This window comes from Typopeltis vanoorti, chromosome 16, assembly GCF_054136105.1.
Source record: "Typopeltis vanoorti isolate ZY-2024b chromosome 16, IOZ_Tvanoo_1.0, whole genome shotgun sequence".
Classification (NCBI taxonomy): domain Eukaryota; kingdom Metazoa; phylum Arthropoda; class Arachnida; order Uropygi; family Thelyphonidae; genus Typopeltis; species Typopeltis vanoorti.
Genome location: NC_143564.1, coordinates 45,546,694 through 45,563,953, shown reverse-complemented (window position 1 = coordinate 45,563,953; position 17,260 = coordinate 45,546,694). Strand labels below are relative to the sequence as shown.

The window sequence follows — 17,260 nt, the reverse complement described above, 5'->3', positions numbered from 1 at the left end:
ATACCATTGTTGTCAACCCAACTCTGGATCCTAGTTCTCACAAGCTTCTCCAACAATTTAACCACAACACCTGACACACAGATAGGCCTATAGTTTGATGCTTGAGTTCGATCACCTCCTTTATGAAGTGGCACAATCTTGCCCTCCTTCCACTCTTTAGGGACTTGACCAAGTGCAAGAATCGTATTAAAAAAATATGTCAAGGCAGGTGTCAACTCTCTGGCATATTCCTTCAGAATATGTGGTGATATATTATCAAGTCCCACAGCCTTATTTACATCTAGTTTTCTCAACTCCCCAAACACCTCTTGCTCACTTACAGTCAGTCTCTCCTCCCCATCATCAACTGCTCTTAATCTCTCCATGAAGTCACATTCACAATATTGAATGATCTTTATGAACTGCTCATTAAGTATCTCCACCACACATTCTGCAACAGCTGTCTTTATACCATTTCCTCCAATCAACGTCATCCTTCCATAATCATTCTTTCTTTTGCTGGCTACATATCAAAAGAACTCCCTAGGATTCTTTTTAGCTTCAATATCTAACTGCTGTTCATACCTCTCTTTAACTACTCTCACCAACCAAGTCACCCTCCTTGCCTGGTCTTTGTAGACCTCATGAAATTGGTTACTTCCACTTATCTTATGCTGCCTCCACATGCCCTTTTTCTCTGTATTGCATGCTTAATCTCTTTATTCATCCATCTCACACCTACCTTATTTAACCTTCTCACCCGTGGTATACATTTAGACATTGCATCCACTAAATATTTTTTGAAAATTCCCCAAGCTGCATTGATCTCTTTTCCAGCTAACTCATCATTCCATGCTACACCTGCAAGCTGTCTCCTGAGCTCTTCATAATCACCCCCCTTGTAGTTCCACATGTACCCTTTTTTCACAGGGGTCCTTGCACTGCTGGCAACCACCCAAGTAATCACCTCATGGTCACTTTCACCAATTGGTGGATGATTTGATACCTCATTGATAATTACATCCTCCGATGAGATGACCAAATCCAAGACCCTTAATCCTCTTGTGCCCTCTGTTACATACTGTCTGAGGTAGTTATCCCTCAAAAACTCAAGAAACTCATTTTCTTTACTTCCAGTTGCTATCTCTACATTCCAGTCTATATTGCCATAATTAAAATCACCCATAATGATCACCCTTTTCTTATTTGCTTGGCTTATTTGACTATACATTTCACTGTCACCATCATCCACATTACCAGGTCTATAACAACATCCCACCAAGTATTTGATTCTATTCACTTCTATCTCACACCATACTGCCTCAAAACCACTGGCCCCATTTCCCTCTTGCATCTCTACCTTGTATGGACATAACTCTTTCTCTATCATCAATAGCACTCCCCCTCCCTTTTTACCCCTTCTATCCTCACGAAACACATCATACCTTTCCATCTCTATTCCTGTCAGGATGTCATTCTCATCTAACCATGTCTCACTTATTCCAACAATCTCTGGGTGCACAGACGCAATTAGTGCAACCATTTCATCCGCCTTGTTTCTTATACTTCTAGCATTGGTATACAAACACAACAACTCATTTCTGGATCTACAGCTAGTTCCACTGATTCCACTCACTCGATGTGATCTCTCCATGCTGGACTGGGACCATTTCCCTTTCTGCTTCTTCATTTTAGAACCCTTTGCAATTCCATCTGTTTCCTTTTGATCCCTGATCATCCCATTACTTTCCTGCCTACACATGCTCTCACCTCCTCTTGGAGCATCCACCTTTCTCACGCTGTGTATCCCTGTCCATCCTGAGCCTCCCCATTTCCCTGCTCCTCTTGCACACCCATTCTCTCATTTTCTGTACTCATACCACTCACTTCCCCATTCATTTCCACTCCTTCAATCTCTCCTGTCTTACTCTCCTTCTCTTCCACATCACTCCCCTCTCGATCTGATTCATTCTTTCTATTCACTTCTCCACTTTCCAGCAGCAGTCTCTCCAAGCGACTCGCACCATAACCACTCAAATGCAGTCCATCGCTCCCATACAGCTCACTTCGTCCCTCAAACTCATTCCACACATTAACAAACTGTACTCCCATCTCCTCACACATTTCAGCCAGAATATCATTCATAATCCTTGCTCTCCGCCTCATTTCACCACAATCATACCTAGGCAACACACTGACCACCCTTCCTGTCACACTATTCTCCTTTATCTTTCCAAGCAGTCTCCTGACATTCATTTTGACATGCTCTTTGTTCTCTCTCAAATCATTTGTACCAATTAATACAATTAACACTTTTGCTCGTTCCCGCCTCATATTCAATGCCTCAATCACTCTACTCATTTTACCGCCTGGAAAACATACCTTGTGCATTTTATCCTCTAGCACACCTTTAATAATGGAGTCGCCATACAACACCACTCGCTCATCTTTTGTTAACTCTTTCATGCCATCATGATTTATTTTAATAGTTTTGACCTGAATTCTCTTAATTTCATTCCGCATCCATTTCATTTCTTGCTTCATCCAATCCAATTCACCTTCCGAACCTCGCGACACATTCACTCTATCATTAAATCTTTCTAACTTTCTAACTCTCGACCCCCTCTTCTCACTTTCCCTCTCATTCATCCTTCTTTGTTTCCGTACTTTCGGTCCAACATACGTCCAACTTTCACTATCATTCTTCTCACTTTCACTCTCGCATATCTTTCTTTGTTTCCGTACTTTCGGACTAACATACGTCCAACTTTCGCTATCATTCTTCTCACTTTTACTGTCATTCATCTTTCTTTGGTTCAGTACTTTCGCTCCAACATGCGTTCAACTTTTGCCATCAGTCATTCTTTTTTTTGCTATCATTCATTCTTTCGATTTTTTTTACTTGCGATTTCTGCATCACGCCATTTCTACTTTCATTCGTTCTCTCAATTTCATTTCTTTCCGCATCACTTTCGTCCCTTTTAACATCCGTTACGGTTGTCAAATCGCTCTTTTTCTTTTTTCCTGATTTTGTAACATTTTTTCGCCTATCTTTCTCACCATCCTTCTCTTTCAAACGTGCACTCGCGACACAATCGGTACTAGCACTTTCTGTCATCAACTTCATATTCACATTCATCAATTGCTCGTTCAGGTCACATTTTGCACACACCCTTCTTCCATCTGCACTAAACATCCACAAATCAATTATGTAATCGAAGGAATACATATAACAGACCTCACACTTAACGAACCGACTGAAATCCAAATTAAAATCATGGAATGACAATGCCCCCGCCATTTTTTTTTTTTTTTTCTCTGCAGGTTACTAGGTCTAATATTAACGTTTTCGTATTTAGTTTAAGCAAGAAAAAAACCCCACACTAATAATATTGGTAGCGTACAACGTTTACAGCCACTCTTACTTAAACAATTACGCATATATACTTAATTATTCCTAATAAAACTTATCTGAATCAGGAGCTCTTCAAAACACGTCCGTAGCACTTGACCCACTAGCGCCCTCCAAAAAAATCCGGTGGAGCCTAGTTGCCATCAGTCTCCACCATCGAAGATTACTGTATATTATTATTACGTGATTACTCTAGGGAGTCCAAAGACTCATCGAGGGAGGGCACCTACTCTACAGCTCTGTCTCCACCATTCAATCCATCAACTGCAACGAACCAACATCATCTACACCAACGCCATCTACCGCCCACCACCACCAGTATTTTCACAGACAATCACAAACATCCATGCCCACAGCAGGATTCGAACCCGCAGCCTTCTGGCTGCAGAGCAGATACGCTAACTGCTCGACCAACCAGGCCGGCGAATATCCACCCTATTCCCCAGATTTTGCTCCTTCTGTCTCTTCCTAAAATTAAACTCTTCCTCACTGGGCAGCATTTTTCTTTGAATCATGAGGTGATTGCACGGTAGAGGGGTATTTTGCAGATCTTACTGAGAACCACTACAGGGATGGGATAATGGTGCTTGAGCATTACTGGAATAAATGGATTAGTCTTAAGGGAGATTATGTTGAAAATTAAAAATAATTTTGAAATTATAAATTCGTTTTTTCATGGTTAGGCCGAGAACTTTTCAGACCACCCTCATATAATAGATGCTTTCTGGTTTCAATTTTCTTTTATATGGAAAAAGTTTATGACACAGCTTGGAAATATGACATATTAAAAGATTTCTTTAATCTTGATCTGAGGGGACACCTTTCTGTTGTTATATTAAAACTTTGTCTGGCCAAGCCTTCCAAGTCTGAGTGGGAAGTCTGTTATCTCGATCATAAAAGCATAAGAATGCCTTTGCAGTAGGCAGTGCCCTTTATGTTGATGATTCACAGTTTACTGTCACTCCTTCAATATGTAGATAACTGAAAGACAATTTCAACAACTATTGATTGTGTCTCTTCATTGGCTCTTAGTAATGGGTTCAGGTTTTCAGCAGGAAAAAATGTCTGTGTACACTTTTGCCAAAAACACATTCTTTACCCAGATCCTGATTTAACGATGAGACAAAATATCATTCCAATAGCACCAGAGGCCGAGTTCTTGCTAATCTTTGACAGAAAGCTTGCATTCCTCACACACATTTGTTAACTTAAGGAAAATGGGGAAAAAAAGGATTAAATATCCTTTGCACTTTGTCTTCTATGGAATGGGGTGCAGATCAATGTTCTTGATCTGCCTTTATCATGCACTTTTACAGTCAAAGCTTGATTATGGTAAATATCAAAGTTTGATTTTTGGGGAGCAAACTATAGTGGTTGGACCTTATCCATCATCAGGATATACAAATAGCTATTGATGCTTTTCACATATATTTGTTCAGTCTTTATGTGGAAGCAAATGAACTGACTATTACTTAGATGGACTGGAATCTTTTCTCTGCGTTGAGAAGCTTGATATGATACATATCAGACTGCCCTTTGGTGTGCATGTTAAAGAAATGAAGCATGCTATTGGTATGATTGTTGACAACATTACTAGCACCAAACATAACAGTATTTCTTCATGGCAAGTTTGCACTCCATTCTGAAACCTCTCAATGTGTCAACCAAAGAATTGCCATGCTCCAGCTTTCTACATGCAGTTATTTAATGCACATAGAACAGAACACTCTGATATCCTTCCCTTCTTTACTGATGTTTCAAGATTTGATACCTCTTTTGATTGTGCTGCTGTATTTCTTGACTTTATCATATCCACTGAGATCTTATTCATTGCAGCAATTATACAGCAGAGTTATGTGCAATTTTGCTTGTTCATATAAAAGAAAACCACTACCAAATGTGCATAATTTACACAGACTCGTTGAGTTCTGTAAAGGCCATCTCATCTCGTGTGCATTATCCACATAAAGTGCTTCGCGAGGTTCTACAACTGTTGTACAAATCGAAGGTCCTTAATTTTGATATTCAGGTGTGCTGGATTCTCAGCCACATTCAAATTAAGGGAAATGAGACTGCAGATGCAGTTGCTAGATCAGCTCATACATTTTTCAGGTACTCTTTGTTAATCCCTTACATAGACCACAGAGAGTTTATATGATCAGAACTAACAATACAGTGGCACCCCTCATGGCAGGAAGATTGACAAATAAATTGCATGAGATTATACTTAAAATTAAGCATTAACAGTCAAGCCAATGGAGAAATATAAAGGAGGAAGTTGTTCATACTAGGCTCCTCAAAGATCACAATCATCTTTCACATTTGTATTTACTGAAGGCTGATAACCCATTTATGTGTGAATGGTGCCGCATGTATCTCTTCATTCATCAAGTTTTTGGTGGAGTGCCATCACTTCATTTGAGAAAGAAATGAATTTTTTACTAATCTGACTCAGCCATATACACTCAGGCATATCTTATTTGACTTGGAAAAATTGCATGCAGTTTTTAACTTTTTAAAAATAATTAATTTATACAAACACATTTCATTATAAATTCTATTTTATCTAGATACTGGATTTCTTAAAATTTTTTTTTTAATTTGCTTTTTAATAATAATTTAATTTTTTTACATAACATGATATTTACTCTGGTGCTTATGGGTTCAAAGCTGTAACTGAGAAGAGACCTCCACATAGCCTTTAAAGGAATGCGGAGAACTGACCAGGGCTTCTGACCTAATGTCCAATCCTCACCTTCTCGTGGTGCACCCTTGGGTATCTACCTGGATACTGAATGAACGAGGATGGGCTGACAATTTGGGATTTAGCCGAACAAATTGTATTTTTATTGGCTTAAACCAATATACAAAATGATGGTACAACATGACAAAATTTCATGCCGGCTAGGGCATCGCCTGGTTAAACAAGGCCCCCGTTGTTTTTGCCAGGGAACCAGAGCGAACAGCGAAAAGTCAGCTACTGGAACAAATCTGAAAGCACACCCCAACTCAACATCACCAAAGTTAAAGATCAGTACTATAAGAAGCCTATAAGAAAACAGAACATAAGAAGCCCGAATGGCAAAGAAATGGAGCTAGCCAAGGAATTGAATAAGTACCAGATAGATATAATAGGGGTGACTGAAACAAAAAAGGCGAAAACTGGTGAGATCTTTCTGAGCAATAAATACAAAATGTTATATTCAGGCAATGACAAACAAGGAAAAGAAGAAGTAGCCATAGTATTCAACACTAAATATGAGGCTAATCTTCTTGAATGGCAGGCAGTCTCAAGTAGAGTGATGTGGACAAATATCAGAATGGGGAACTGGACAATGAGACTTATTTGTGCCTATGGTCCCATAGAAGATTCTACTAAGGTAGAAGTGGAGGAATTTTTTGAGGCTCTAGAGAAAAGCTACTGACACAATGAAAAAGAAAAATTTGGTCCTTGTTGGAGATCTAAATAGCAGAGTAGGAAGTGATTGTCAGACATACAAAAATATTTTGGGAAAATTTGGAGAAAAGAGCAAAGCTAATAATAATGATAAATACCTGTTAGATTTCTGCTCAGAACATGGACTGGTTGTTACTAACACCATGTTCCAACATAAAAATGTGCACAAATTCACATAGAGAGAAGAGGCAAGGAAGAAGAAAAGTCTCATTGACTATGTTATTGTTGATAGTGATGTTTTCTCCCTTGTGCAAGACACCAGAGTGTACAGTGAATTTGAAATTGGAAGTGATCACTATTTAATCTTGAGCACAATAAAATTGAATTTCATATTGAAAAGAATGAAATATAAGAAAGTTTTAAAGCGAATAAAAGTTGAGTAGCTCTCAGATGTGAACTGTAGACTAAAATACGCAAAGATTATTGAAGAAAAAATGAAAGAGTTTGAGAACAAGAACCAAACCGTGGAGATTCAGTGGCAAACCTTTAAGAAAACCGTGATTGATTCAGCCAGAGAGGCATGTAGTGAGGTTGTCTGCATGGATAGAAAAATCAGAACTTCATGGTGGACACAGGAAGTTAAAGAGGCTATGAAGGAAAAGAAGAAAGCATATCAAAAGTTCCTGGCAAATAAGTCGGCTTGTGCTCTTAAAGAATACAGAGACAAATGTAAGAAGGCTAAACACTGTGTAAAACTAGCTAAACAAAAGTCATGGGATCACTTTGGCAAGAACATAGAAAATAAATATCAAGAAGGTGGTAATATATTCTTGTAGTTGTTCAAAAAGCTTAGAAATGGAAGAAAGAATGCTGTAAAAGGAGTTAGAGATGATAAAGGTGACATGTAAATGGGAGAAAAAGATATCCTTGAAGTATGGAGTAATTATTTCGAAAAATTGCTAAAAAGAAACAAGCAGTGATAGCACAGTGGTAAAAAAACACTCGACAGGCATACAATCAGGAATACATATCCATACTTGAAGTAGAAAAAGCCATCAAAGGCTAAATGTGGAAAGGAAGCCGGAGTAGATGATATTCAACCAGAAATGCTGAAGTATGGTGGTATAAAAGTCTTACAGTGACTGCACTGCATAGTTCAGAAGGCCTAGACAGAAGGACAAATTTCTGATGATTGGAGTAGAGCTCTAATAGTACCCATATATAAAAAGGGAAATAAAACTGAATGTGAGAATTACAGAGGTATTTCCGTACTGAGTGTTCCTGGCAAGATTTATGCCAGTATACTTGAGAAACGGTTGAGAAGAATTGTGGAAGAAAAGCTTGGTGAAGAACAAGCTGGATTCAGGCCAAATAGAGGCTGTCAGGATCAGATCTTCACTTTACAACAAATAGTCGAGAAAGCATGGGAATATAACAAAGATCTGTATTTAAGTTTTGTCAATTTGGAAAAGGCATATGACAAGGTGCCAAGAGAGAAGCTATTCAATACGCTACAGTTATATAGTATCAATTGGTGCATTATATCAAGCAATACTTAGTCTTTATTTGAGTTACAAGTCAGCAGTTAGAATTGAAGAAAGTACAGGAAGATGGTTTAATGTTAAATCTGGTGTGAGACAAGGATGTACATTATCCCCTCTATTGTTCATTATCTATATGAAGATTATGAAGGAAAGTGGTATTAAACAATACCAGAATTGGAGATGTTAATGTCAGCTCTATGCGGACGATGCTTTACTTCTAAATGCTTTATGCAGACGATGTTATACTTCTAAATAAATCCGCTACAAGTTTGCAAGATTCCCTGACTAAATTGAATAACTGTTGTAATAGATATGGTGTGAAGGTCAGCAATAAAAAAGCAAAGACAATGAAAATAGGTAGAATCGTTTAAAATGTCAACTGTGTTTGGAACGGAGAACCTGTGGAACAAGTAAAACATTTCAGCTACTTAGGCAAGATTTTTAGTGAGGATGGTAAATTAAATATGGAAATAGACAACAGAATCAACAAAGCGGTATGGTAGGAAGTCAATTGAATAAATTCATATGGAATAAGAGAGAAATTAGTTGGAACACTAAATTAGCTGTATACAAGACAGTGTTCAAACCAATTTTAACTTATGTATCTGAGAGCTGGGTTAGAAGTAAAACACTTGACCAAAGACTAGAGACTGCAGATATGAGAATCCTGAGAAAGATTAGAGGTGTGAACAGATGGCATCAATGACTATCATATTAAAAACGAGGATATTAGGAAAGAACTTGACATTGTCAGCATCCAGGAATGCATTAGCAGAACTAATCTCAGGTGGTATGGTCACTTAAACAGAATGGGTGAGGAAAGATTAACAAAACAAGCATTCTCTGCCAGGTTGGTAGGAAAACGACCCAGAGGAAGATAAAGATATAGGTGGGTTGATACGGTACAATGTGCCTTAGACGATAGAAAAATAAGATCTGATAATGTTGGAGTCTTGACAAGTAAGAGACTGATTTGTAGGAAAATTGTCGAAAATGAAGTTAGTAATGATGTAAATTTTTCATGGAGTACTGTCATATCCTGAACACCCCTTAAGGATACATGTCAGGAATTTGATGATGATGATATTTACTTATTTATCTTTTTATTACAGATAGATGTAGAAAATTTTTCACTTAGTTATGTTATAAATCAAAGATGCCAAGATATGTTATAAATCAAAGTTGCCAAGAAATTATATTATTGGTTTAATCCATATTCTCAGATTAATACTAAGGCAATTGATGCAAAGTCATCGGCCTCTATATACAATTAGCCTGATCCTGAAGATACACACTCAGAATTTGTTTCCAAGAATATAATTTCTTGACATCTTTAATTTATAGCATAATCAAATGAAAAAAACATTCAGCATTTACCTCTGATCCATAGTAATTTAAGAATAAGGTGATGCACCTTTTCACTACTAAATCTGGGAAGTATACAATATCTGTATTACTTCAACCTTAGTATTCCTTCTGGGTCTGTGTTCCACCTGATGGTGGGTTTGCTTGCTGCCTGTACCGAGTGGAGCCATTGCTGAGTTTCCTGTCATGTTTAATGATGCTTTTGTTAGGAGAGTTTAATATGGGAAATTTCATTCAGTGCATTATGTGTAAAATATATTTGTTATGAAATAATATAATACTGAGACATATACATATCTTACATTTCTACATATCTGCTATATTTTTAGCAAATATATCGGAAATGTTTCGAAAGTAGGTATCAGTTGTGTGTGTGGAGAGCAAATGCATGATGGCAGACAGGGAATATAGGCAAATGGCAAGAAAACCTGTCAGAAAGATTGTTGAAAGCCATTGGAATGTCAGAAGAATGAAAAGGACCTCATAAAAGAAACAGTTTCTTTATATGAAGTGCACAGGATAAAGCATGAGAACATTTGCAGAAATGTCAGATAATTGGTAAAGCCGAGAAGAGAAAGAAATGGTTTGTGAATTAGGAATGTCTGACAAAGTGAGAGAAGGAGAGTCTGTAATGAGAGGAGTACATAATGAAAGTTTAACTAATTCTTGTTTCAATTTTTAATAGTAGATTGTTTCTGAGATATGTGCTGTTGAGGATGTATAAGAATGTGTTTAATAGGCCATTTGACTGTGAAGATGGTCCATTCGGCACCAAGAATTTTCTATAGAAATTGGTTGGGGGGGGAGAGCAAAGCAGTGCCTTCTATTTGTTTATATATCTTGAACTTCCAAATGAAGTAACTAGTGCAGATGGTAGAACCTTTGAGATCTGTGGTGTTCAGAGCAGGAAAATATATTAGTATCTTTAAGGTGGATATTTATAAAAAGAGAAGTGAAGTGTTGTAAATAGAACTGACCATGATATTCAAGTTCATGATTAATATTTGAATGGAGAATTGAAAATGAGGAGTTTCTTTTATGTAAGAGGGATTTCCAGCAGGTGAGGTTGTTTGGCTAATTAAAGGGCAATAGCAACATATGATATTGGTTCAGAAGGTTATTTGATGTATAGGTTTCCTGTATACAGATTTTAGGTAATCTGTATATAGGAGGAGATGAGCAAAGATTTTAAATTTTTAGTTAATGCTGGAGGCCATGAGGTTACTATTTTATATTTGTATTATTATTTTTTTTCCCCCTGTTAATGATTGCTAAAGGTTGTAATTCTGTAGGTACTGCAGTCTCTATGTAGGACATTTTTTGGCATTTACTCACCACCTTCTGGAATACAGTAGTATTATCCTTATCCACTCTAATGATAACTTTTTTAATCTTTCTGCAGATGTTTGACAAGATGCCAAATTGATGTCTGTGCAACAGAGATCAGAGTGGCATCTTGTTAATTGCCTTTGCAAACTTCAGCAGCATTCAGCATAGAGTAGTTCCCTTTATCCAACTCAACCACCACTCTCTTATAAAAAAATAAAAATAAAAAAATGAGTAAACTGTTAAGGCATAACCTGCCTTAAAGACATGCTGTCTCTCCCATAGAAGACAATTTTCTTTTCCTACAATTCCTGAATTTTGTCTTCTCCAATATCTGGCCTGGTGGGCCAAGTGGTTAGCATATCTGCTCTCCAGCCAAAAGGCTGGCGGTTCGAATCCCACTATGGGCATGGATGTTTGTGGTTGTCTGTGAAAATACTAGTGGTCAGCAGTAGATGTTGTTGGTGTATATGATGAAGATGCAGTTGGTGGAGAGTTGTAGAGTGGTTAACAGTAGATATCGTTGGTGTATATGATGAAGATAGTTGCAGTTGGTGGAGAGTTGTAGAGTAGGTGCCCTCCCTTGATGAGTCTTTGAACTCCCTAGAGATGTGTTACATAATAATAATCTTTACCACCATTCCTGAAATACTGATTAGTCTGTAATTTACTACCTCTAGTCTCCTTTATGAAACAAAACTGTTTTACCTTCCTTCTGCTGTTAAGTTTACCAGAGCAGAGACTTAAGTTAAACAGTCTAGGTGATGCTAATTCCTCTGTACACTCTTGTAATACATTACATGAAAACTTATCTAATACATGGCCATATTCACATTGAGATTCTGCAATATCCTAAGTACATTCTTCCTCAACCTATATTTCTGCATTAGTTTCTGTTATATTTCTGTTATGTTAAATATTGTCACTACAATATTTTCACCTGGATGATTTATCCTTTCAAAAGTAGTCAGTAACTTAACTAATTTTTCTGCTTCTGTCACTTCTCCACCATCAACAGTCATTAAATTATCCTTTCACAGGTTCTTCCTTTTATTCTCCATATAACTCTTTGAGGTTTCCTTTATCTGGTTCTGCTGATTTCTTTTCATAATCTGATTTTTTGCCAATTCCAACTTAAGAGCAGTTCTCTGCCCTTTAGTTGGAAACAGTGGTGTAGCTAGAGGGAGGGGGCGGTCTGCCCTGGGCGGCACTTTGAACTTTTGCAGTTAATTCTAAAATACAGTCTCGAGAACTCATTTCCAAATATTGTAATACTGCTGCGAATTTTTCTCATGATTGCTGTAAGTTTTGCTAGTTGTGAGAGGAGTTTTTCTAAATGAAATTGATTAAGAATTACCTACATTGCTATGAAATAGACTTCACCAATGTCATCGATGATTTTGCTAACAGAAAAGCAAAAAATATAACATTTTAGAATGTTGAAATTAAAGTTTTACTTAAAAAATAAACATAGCATTTTAATTTATTTTCCTATGTCATTTTGACTTTTTGTAGTATTTTTGGTGTGTATTGAGAGGGGTGGCAAAAGCTCTAGCTACACCTGGGTTTGAATCCCATCTAGAATGCAACAGCACTTTTCATCTGAATGTGAGTTAGTCTCATACAGCGACTGGTCAAGTATCTTGAGAAACAGGAACTGGACAGAACATGCACAATAAACATAGGAAACTATGGAATAGGATGGTTAATCCTTACTCCATCAGATATGGCTTTCAAAGACTGCCATGTTATAGTGTGGTGCATCTATGCGTAAGTGTAAAACAGGAAGGAAGGAATTTTATTTTGCCCTTCTTGTCTGTGCCTTGTACTCCTCGTGAACCTTGCTGATTACCTTTTGTCTTATATATTCTCCACAACATTTTTGAAGCTCCTTAATGATACTACTCATCCATATAACTCCTCCCTGAGTTTGAGTATGCAGTCTGATATTGCTTTTTTTCAGATATCCCTTGACCATCTCCCATGCACTGCTATCATTCTTCCCTTCCAAATTCTTATGTCATGGCACTGCTTCAGCTTACTCCTGCATTTGTCATAATCACCTATCTTATAGTTCCATATATACTCCTTCTTAACTAAAAATTTTGTATGGTTCATGTTTAATAACCTGCCACATGCTCACGCTTCCCATTCAGAGGTAATGTGACTACCTTGGTTGTGGACAGATCCACTGATGCTATCATAAGATCCAGAACTCTCAAACTTCATCTCCTCTTACATGTTCTGTTTCAAGTAAGGTGAATAACTTCCATTTCATTTCTGCATTCAGTCTTTCTCTTTTATCTATCTTATCTATCCTCTGTAGTTAAAGTTCTCTATAATTATTACATGGTCTGCACTTATTATACTGATTTGCTGGTTGACGTCATCCACATTTTCTCTTCCAATCCCTGTCCTTTAGCAGCAGCTAACTATATATTTTGGCCTCTGTCTTACAGTAAATTACATCAAATCCACAGACTTCCACATCTGTCTTCCTGGTAACCTCCTACTCTTTTTGGCTGCATTTCATTTGTTATCATTTAGCAGTAACCTCTCCATCTTATTCTATCTATCCTTCCTGAAAATACTGTACCATTACATTCTATCCTTGTAATTACATCATCAACTGTTATTCAAGTCTCACTAATGCAAAAACTCTCCCTTATGTCTGATGTTTCTGACATTAGTATACGTAAACTGCAGTATACCTTCAGGTCCTTAACTACCTTTACACCTTGTATTGGCTATCCCACTCAATTTCATTACCTCAAAGAATATTCTGCATTGCATTTTTTAGTCTTTCTCACACTCACTCTCCTCTTGGATACCTGCACACATACACATACCTACTCACATCACTCTACCAACTCTAGTTTCCCTGACTCGACATTTCCACACACTCTCAAAGAACAACATTGCATTCTCGAGGCTGCTGACTCCAAATTTAAGTGCATGCTCTTAATCTTATATAAGTCCTTCCATGCATCCAACAAATTCAGTCCAATAGTCTACAAACTTCAGACACCATTCTCTCTGCACAACCTATGAATTGACTTGTTTGTAATTATTATTATTATTATGACGGGCAACTCCAGGGAGTCCTTAGACTCATCAAGGGAGGCCCCAAATCATGTTCATCACAATTATTCGACATTCATACAGTATCTATCATACCTTGCCTTAAACTCATTCACTGTCACAGCACCCACCACAGACTCTGGCAGCCCATTCCACTCATTCACCACTCTAAAAGTAAAGAACCCAGCTCTAACAACCACACTCTTGCCCAGCTTACATGGATGTCCCCTAGTCCTCCCACAACCAGCCCTGTTCTCAAAAATATCTTCTAAATTAATTTTATAGAAACCCTTCAGTAATTTGAATGTCTCAATCATATCTCCCCTCCTCCACCTATCAACCAACTTTTGCAACCCACAAATCCTCAACCTGTTCTCATAAGGTTCATTCCACAGACCTGCTATCATCTTGGTCACTCGCCTCTGGATCCTCTCAACCTCCTCCCTATCAAGAAGAAACCTAGGTGACCAAATCTGGGCACAGTAGTCGAGATGGGGTCTTATCAAGGCTCGATACAGAGGAACAATAACATGCTTGTCTCTGCTTGTCAACGTATTCTTCAGCAATCAAGTGATTTGATGAGCTGATTTGGTCACTTTTGCAATGTGTCCCCTAAAGTTCAACTCCTTATCCACCAATATTCCTAAATCTCGTGATTAATCAATTTCCTGGAGTACAGTTCCACCAATGTAGTAACCTGCTGCTAATCTTTTCACCCCAAAATGTATAACCTTACATTTTGCCACATTAAATTGACATCCATTCTCCTTAGCCCAGACCTCCAATCTATCCAAATCATCCTGCAAAATTTTGACATCATCTGCATTCACTATTGCCCTACCCATCTTTGCATCATCTGCAAACAAATGAACTGTTCCTCTCAGATCCTTTCCTATATCATTAATCAACAAATTAAACAGCAGTGGTCCAAGACAGGTCCTTGTGGCACACCACTAGTCACAGGCCGTCTTGTGGACTCTACTCCTGAATAAACCACTCTCTGATATCTCTCTGTCAACCACCCTCCTATCCATCTCACCAACCCTATACAATCCCCATATGCTGCATTTTACTGATTAGAATTCCATGTGGTATCCTGTCAAAGGCCTTAGCAAGGTCCAGTAGAATCACTGTAAACCCATTACCAATTCAGCCGTCACTGTGTTATAATACGTGAGCAAGTTACTGGTCACGACCTACCATTCACAAAACCATTCTGTCCCCAATAGAGTATCTTATTTTCATCTATCCAATCTTGTATTTTGCTCTTGATTATTTTCTCCAAGACATTGATAATGATTCCTGTTATATTGATTGGCCGATAATTTTCAACAGCAGCCTTGAAACCACCTTTATGCAGCGAAACTATTTTCCCCTCTTTCCATCCCCCTTGGGACTGACCCAGACCTGAGGCTCAAATTAAACAAAATGGTCAAGAGCACTGACAATTCTTTAGCTGCTTCACATACGACACGAGCTGGTATACCATCCAACCCCACAGATGTATTGACATTGAGATTCTGTAATAGACTAGTTACCTCTACTTCATTCATCACAATTCCAGTATAAGCTGTTGGTTCTTCCATTCCTGCAATGTCACCACCTGGATGATATACTCTTGCAAAGTGCTCGCTCAGTAATTCCACTATATCGACTGATTTGGTTACCTCCCTACCCTCAGCATTTTTTAAAATCATTCTGCCATGAACATTTTTCCTTTTACTTGCAACATATTGAAATAACTGTTTGGGATTCTCTTTAGCCTGCATGGCCGATTTTCTTTCATAATCTGCTTTTGCTTTTCTTACCACCCTTGTTACCTTTCTGGCCTGAGCTTTATACTGTTCCTGCACCTGCTGGTCATGTTTCTCCTTAAATTCCTTCCACGATTGTTTCTTTTTTTGCAGCTCAAGCTTAGTAGCGTTATTCATCCATTTAACCCCTACTTGATTTATTATTCGGACTCTTGGTATACAGTCAACCATTACCTCCTGCAAACACTTCTTAACCACCTCCCATGCACTATCAGCATCCAGCCCTTGCAGTTTTACATGCCATGGCACTGAGCCAAGCACTCTCTTAAGCTTGTCATACTTACCAGCCCAGTAATTCCACATGTACCCTGTCTTAATTGTAAATTCCACTCCTTTAGCCACCTCCCAAATCATGACCTTATGATCACTCTCACCAGTTGGTGGCAACATGGTCATGTTCGTTACAGCCACATTCTCAGATGTGATTACTAGGTCAAGCACTCTTTGCCCACTAGTATTTTTCACCACATGCTGTCGCAGATAGTTGTCCCTTAATAACCGCATAAAATCCAATTCCTTCCATGTGCCCTCTCCTCCTTCCAGTCAATGTTACCATAATTGAAATCACCCATAATAATTACCCTCCTTCTGCTCATTTCTTCTATTTGCCTATGCATACTATCCCCACCATCTTTTCCATCACCTGGTCTATAGCAGCACCCTATTGTATATTTTGTTCTGCTAGCCTCTATCTCACACCAAATAGTCTCAAATGTGCTCTTTTCTCTATCCTGCAGTTCAACTTCTATACTCCTTGGCTGCAACTCATCAGCTATCATCAATAACATTCCTCCCCCTTTTTATTCTCTCTGTCACTCCTGATCACGCTATACCCATCGCATTCAATCCCACTAGCTTTATCATCTTCTGTCAGCCATGTTTCACTAATACCAACAACCTGTGGCCTGGAAGTGCCAACCAAGACCAAAAACTCCTCCTTCTTGTTCTTGAATTGCAGAAGCCCGTTAGTCCCATCCCTACTTTGATGCCATATACTAACTATCCCATTCTGATTTGTTGTCCTTCGTACTCGCTCAGGCATATTATACTCATTCATACACTCAACTGCCTCCCTAAAGTCTGCATATCTACTCTCCCCTCCCCTTAATAAATCTAGTTTCTCTGAGTCTGTACATCCACTTCATTCATCAACACTTTTTCAAGTGTTTTTCAAGCCTCCATACACCAAATTCATTCAAACGTACCCATCCATCTTATATAAATCCTTTCGCCCATCAAACTCGCTCCACACATCCACAAATTCCACACCACTCTCCATGCATAACCCACGCATAAAGTCATTGGCAATTATGGCCCTCCTTTAAAGCACTTCGCTGTCATA

At 38.2% G+C, this 17,260-nt stretch overlaps 1 protein-coding gene across 1 annotated transcript in view; it reads left to right on the top strand.

Moving 5' to 3' along the window:
• Positions 1-17,260, top strand: part of LOC150097992 (START domain-containing protein 10-like) — a 148,753-nt gene that overhangs the window by 110,912 nt on the left and 20,581 nt on the right. The window lies entirely within an intron of this gene.